This window comes from Primulina huaijiensis, chromosome 13, assembly GCF_012295235.1.
Source record: "Primulina huaijiensis isolate GDHJ02 chromosome 13, ASM1229523v2, whole genome shotgun sequence".
Lineage (NCBI taxonomy): Eukaryota > Viridiplantae > Streptophyta > Magnoliopsida > Lamiales > Gesneriaceae > Primulina > Primulina huaijiensis.
Window position 1 is genome coordinate 4,347,430 of NC_133318.1, and position 5,388 is coordinate 4,352,817.

A 5,388-nucleotide genomic window follows, 5' to 3' on the forward strand; every position below is an offset into this window, starting at 1 on the left:
GCTTAAGTCTTTGCCCATTAACTTTAAACACGTCATTATTTTTAGGATTTTCAATATCAACAGCACCATGAGGATAAACAAATTTAACTATAAATGGTCCTGACCATCTCGATCTTAGTTTTCCTGGAAATAAATGCAAACGAGAATTATAAAGTAAAATTTTTTGTCCAATTTCAAATGACTTTCTCATAATATTTTTATCATGAAAGGCTTTAGTTTTATCTTTATAAATCTTTGAATTTTCATATGCATCATTTCTTAATTCTTCAAGTTCATTTAATTGCAATTTTCTTAATTTAGATGCATCATCTAAATTAATATTAAATGCTTTAATTGCCCAATAAGCTTTATGTTCAATTTCAACCGGTAAATGACAATGCTTACCAAAAACTAACCTATATGGTGACATCCCTAATGATGTCTTAAATGCAGTTCTATATGTCCATAATGCATCAGTTAATCTTAAAGACCAATCTTTTCGATTTGGATTAACTGTTTTTTCTAAAATTTGTTTTATTTCTCTATTTGCAAGTTCAACTTGACCATTACTTTGAGGATGATATGGGGTTGAAACTTTATGTGTAATGCCATATTTTCTTAACAAAGAAGAAAATGATTTATTTATAAAATGACTTCCCCCATCACTAATTATTGGTCTAGGTATTCTAAATCGACTAAAAATATTTTCTTTTAAAAATTTTATAACAACTTTATGATCATTAGTTCTACATGCAATTGCTTCAATCCATTTTGAAACATAATCAACAGCGACTAAAATGTACGTATATCCAAAAGATAATGGAAATGGACCCATAAAATCTATCCCCCAACTATCGAATATTTCAATAATTATGATTGGATTCAAAGACATCATGTTTCGTTTTGAAATTGATCCCATCTTCTGACAGTTTTCACAAGATTTGCAAAATATATGCGTATCTTTGAATAAAGAGGGCCAATAAATCCACATTGTAAAATTTTTGCAGCTGTTTTATTGGATAAAAAATGACCTCCACATGCTTCAGAATGACAAAATTTAATAACATTACTTACTTCATTGTCGGGTATGCATCGTCGAAAAATTTGGTCAGGACAATACTTAAACAAGTAAGGACCATCCCAATAAAATTTTTTAACTTCTATCAAGAATTTATTCTTATCCTGTGAATTCCAATGAGAAGGTATTTTATTTGTCACAATAAAATTTACAATGTTAGAAAACCAGGGCATAATAGTAGCATAAAACAACTGATCATCTGGAAAATTTTCATTTATTGGTATTTCATTATGAGATGATTCAGTCATTATTCTAGATAAATGATCGGCTACGACATTTTCTTTTCATTTTTTATCTTTAATTATAATATCAAATTCTTGTAACAATAAAATCCACCGTATTAATCTTGGCTTAGCATCTTGTTTATTTGATAAATATTTTACGGCAGAATGATCAGTGTACACAATAGTAGTAGAACCAATTAAATAAGATCGAAACTTATCTAATGCAAATACTACTGAAAGTAATTCTTTTTCAGTAGTTGAATAATTTATTTGGGCACTATTTAAGGTTCTACTAGCATAATAGATCGCATACGGTTTTCCTTCTTTTCTCTGTCCTAACACAGCTCCTATAGCATAATCACTTGCATCACACATTAATTCAAATGGTAAAGACCAATCTGGAGGTTGTAAAATAGGTGATGTAATTAAAAGATTAATTATTTTTTTAAAAGCATTTTCACATTTCTGAGTCCATTCAAATTGTGTATCTTTTGTTAAAAGATTCGAAATTGGTTTAGATATTATGCTGAAATTTTTTATAAACCTTCTATAAAAACCTGCATGACCCAAGAATGATCGAACTTCTTTGACCGTTTTTGGTGATGTTAAATTAGCAATAACATCAACTTTGGCTTTATCAACTTCAATTCCTTTTTCAGATATCACATGACCTAACACAATCCCAGATTTAACCATATAATGACATTTTTCCCAATTTAAAACAAGATTTTTTTCTTCACATCGTTTTAATACTTCTTCTAGGTTTTTAAGACAATTTTCAAATGAGTTTCCAAAAACAGTTATATCATCCATAAAAACTTCTACAAATTCTTCAATCATATCACTGAAAATACTTAACATGCATCTTTGAAAAGTAGCCGGAGCATTACATAAACCAAATGGCATTCTTTTAAATGCAAAAGTTCCGAAAGGACAAGTGAAAGTAGTTTTTTCTTGATCTTCTAATGATATAGGTATTTGATAATACCCCGAATACCCATCAAGAAAACAGTAATAAGAATTTCCTGCTACTTTTTCTAGAATTTGATCTAAAAATGGTAGTGGGAAATGATCTTTTCTAGTTGCATCATTTAATTTTCTATAATCAATACACATACGCCAACTAGATGGAATCCTAGCTTGTAATAACTCTCCCTTTTCATTTTTTATAACAGTGATGCCTGACTTTTTAGGTACTACTTGTGTTGGACTTACCCATTTACTATCTGAGATTGGATAGATAATTCCAGCGTCTAATAGTTTTAATACTTCATTCTTAACAACTTCTTTCATATGTGGATTTAACCTTCTTTGTGGTTGTTGATATGTTTTAGCATTTTCTTCCAAATGAATTTTATGTGTGCAAATTAAAGGATTTATACCTTTTATATCTTTCAAAGTCCATCCAATTGCATTTTTATATTTCTTAAGTAATTTAATTAAATCTTCTTCTTGATTTGGTAGAAGAGTGGAAGAAATTACAACAGGAAATGTTTTATTTTCACCAAGAAATACATATTTCAATTCGAATGGTAAAACTTTTAATTCAAGTTTTGTATTATCATCTTTTTTAAAATTATTTTCAGACTCAAAACTTTCTATTGAAAAAACTTCAGATTGTTGATTTAAGTTTTCTTCTTGTATATTTTCTTCCATAATTGTTTCAATTTCATTATCATATTCATTTTCATTAATACTTGGTTGTTTACATAAATTGAACACATTAAGTTCTAGAGTCATATTTCCAAAAGACAATTTCATTATTCCATTTCGACAATTAATTAAAGCATTTGAAGTTGCTAGAAATGGTCGTCCCAATATTACTGGAATTTCATTATGTACTTGTATTGGTTGTGTATCCAAAACAATAAAATCTACAGGATATATGAATTTATCAACTTGAACCAACACATCTTCTACAATACCTCTAGGTATTTTGATTGACCTATCCGCCAGTAAGAGAGTAACAGAAGTGGGTTTTAATTCTCCTAAATTAAGTTTTTCATAAACTGAATAAGGAAGTAAATTCACACTTGCTCCCAAATCTAACAAAGCTTTTTTAATTTTATTTTCTCCAATAATACATGAAATTGTTGGACAACCAGGATCTTTATATTTTAAACTAGAATTATTTTGAAGAATAGAACTTACTTGTTCAGCCAAGAATGCTTTCTTCTTCACATGCAATTTTCTCTTCACAGTACATAAGTCTTTTAAAAATTTTGCATATGAAGGTACTTGTTTAATAGCATCTAATAATGGAATATTTATCTTTACTTGTTTAAAAACTTCATAGATATCAGAATCATTTTTTTGTTTTTTATGATTTGTTAATGCATGAGGAAATGGTGGAGGTTTATTTGATTCATTTACTATTTCAGATGATTTATCATTCAACATATTATTTTTAGAATTTAAGGTATCATCATTCTCAAAAGTATCAGGATTATCATCCTTACTCTTTGATTTTAAATGATCCTTGTTTTCATTACTATATGGATCATTAACTATTTTACCACTTCTAAGGGTAATAACAGATTTTATTTGATCAATTTTTTCATTTTTTAATTCTTGATTTTGATTTTTAGGATTAGGTTGAGGTTGAGATGGAAATTTTCCTTTTTCATGAATATTAAGTGCAGATGCAAATTTTGCAAGAGTTTCTTTCAAATCAGTCATAGATTGACTGTTTTGAATATTGATAGATTCTTGCTTTTGGATAAATGCATGAATTACATCTTCAAAGTTTTTTCTTGGAGGTGTAACATAAGGAATATAACCTTGATGATTTTGGTTATTTTGAAAATATTGTTGTGAGGGTTGTGCATTATTATCATTCCTCCAACTAAAATTAGGATGATTTTTCCATCCAGGATTATATGATGTTGAAAAAGGATCTAGTATTGGTTTTTTATAATTGTTAACATAATTTGCTTGTTCATGGAGACATTCTTTAAATGAAGGTAATGTTGGACAATCTTTTGTAGCATGATCATGTGTATCACATATATGACAAACAATTTCTTGAATACTTTTTAATTGACCACTCTTTTTCATTTCTAATGACTCAATTTTTCTTGCTAAAGATGCAAGTTTAGCTTGAATATCCATATCATCTTTAAGATTATAGATACCACCCCCATTTGTTGAATTATTGATTTTAGTTGTTGGTGGTTCTATTGTGCCTATATTATCCCAATTTTGAGCATTTTCTGCTAATGAATCCAAATACTCCATAGCTTCATTTGGGTTTTTATCTTCAAAAGTTCCATTACACATGAATTCTATCATTTGCCTATCTTTAGGTATTAGACCTTCATAAAAGTGAAAAACTATTCTCCATGTTTCAAAACCATGATGTGGGCATGTATTAAGTAATTCTTTATATCTATCCCAACATTGATAAAATGTTTCTCCTTGTTTTTGAGAAAAAGTAGTAATTTGTCTTTTAAAATAGTTTGTTCTATGGGAAGGAAAAAACTTTTTGAGAAATTGTTGTTGCATTTCTTCCCATGATCTTATTGAACTTGATCTCAAATTTTGTAGCCATGTTTTAGCTTTATCTTTTAAAGAAAAAGGGAAAAGTTTTAATCGAACTGTATCCATGCTACAATTTTGATCATTATAAGTGTTACAAACTTCCTCAAATTCTCTCAGATGTAAATATGGATTTTCAGAATCTAAGCCATGAAAATTTGGTAAAAGTTGAATAATTTGAGGTTTAAAGTTGAAATTAGATGCATCAGGAGGAAAAACTAAACAAGATGAGGCACTAGTTCTAATAGGGTTCATATGGTGCCTAAGTGTTCTTAATTGATCATGTTATTGATTATTATTATTGTTGTTGTTATTATTGTTATCATTATTTTGATTATTTGAATTATCATCCATGTTTAAATTATTTTCAGATACTCGAATAAGTCTACCACTTTTTTTTCGACTCCAAATACTCATAAAAAACACAATACTTATAAATAAAACATAATTAACAAATATAAACTTAATTTATACCTCCCCGGCAACGGCGCCAAAAACTTGCTACTACTTAAATTATAATTCACCCAAGTGTAGGTTGTCTGCAAGTAATATATTTCGTAAGTACGAGAT

At 28.4% G+C, this 5,388-nt stretch overlaps 1 non-coding gene across 1 annotated transcript; it reads left to right on the forward strand.

The window, feature by feature from the left end:
- The first annotated feature begins 4,630 nt into the window (after positions 1 to 4,630).
- On the forward strand, positions 4,631 to 4,736 carry LOC140956427 (small nucleolar RNA R71). The gene has a single exon (XR_012171466.1). It is a non-coding gene; the product is annotated as a small nucleolar RNA R71 (small nucleolar RNA).
- The last annotated feature ends 652 nt before the right edge of the window (positions 4,737 to 5,388 follow it).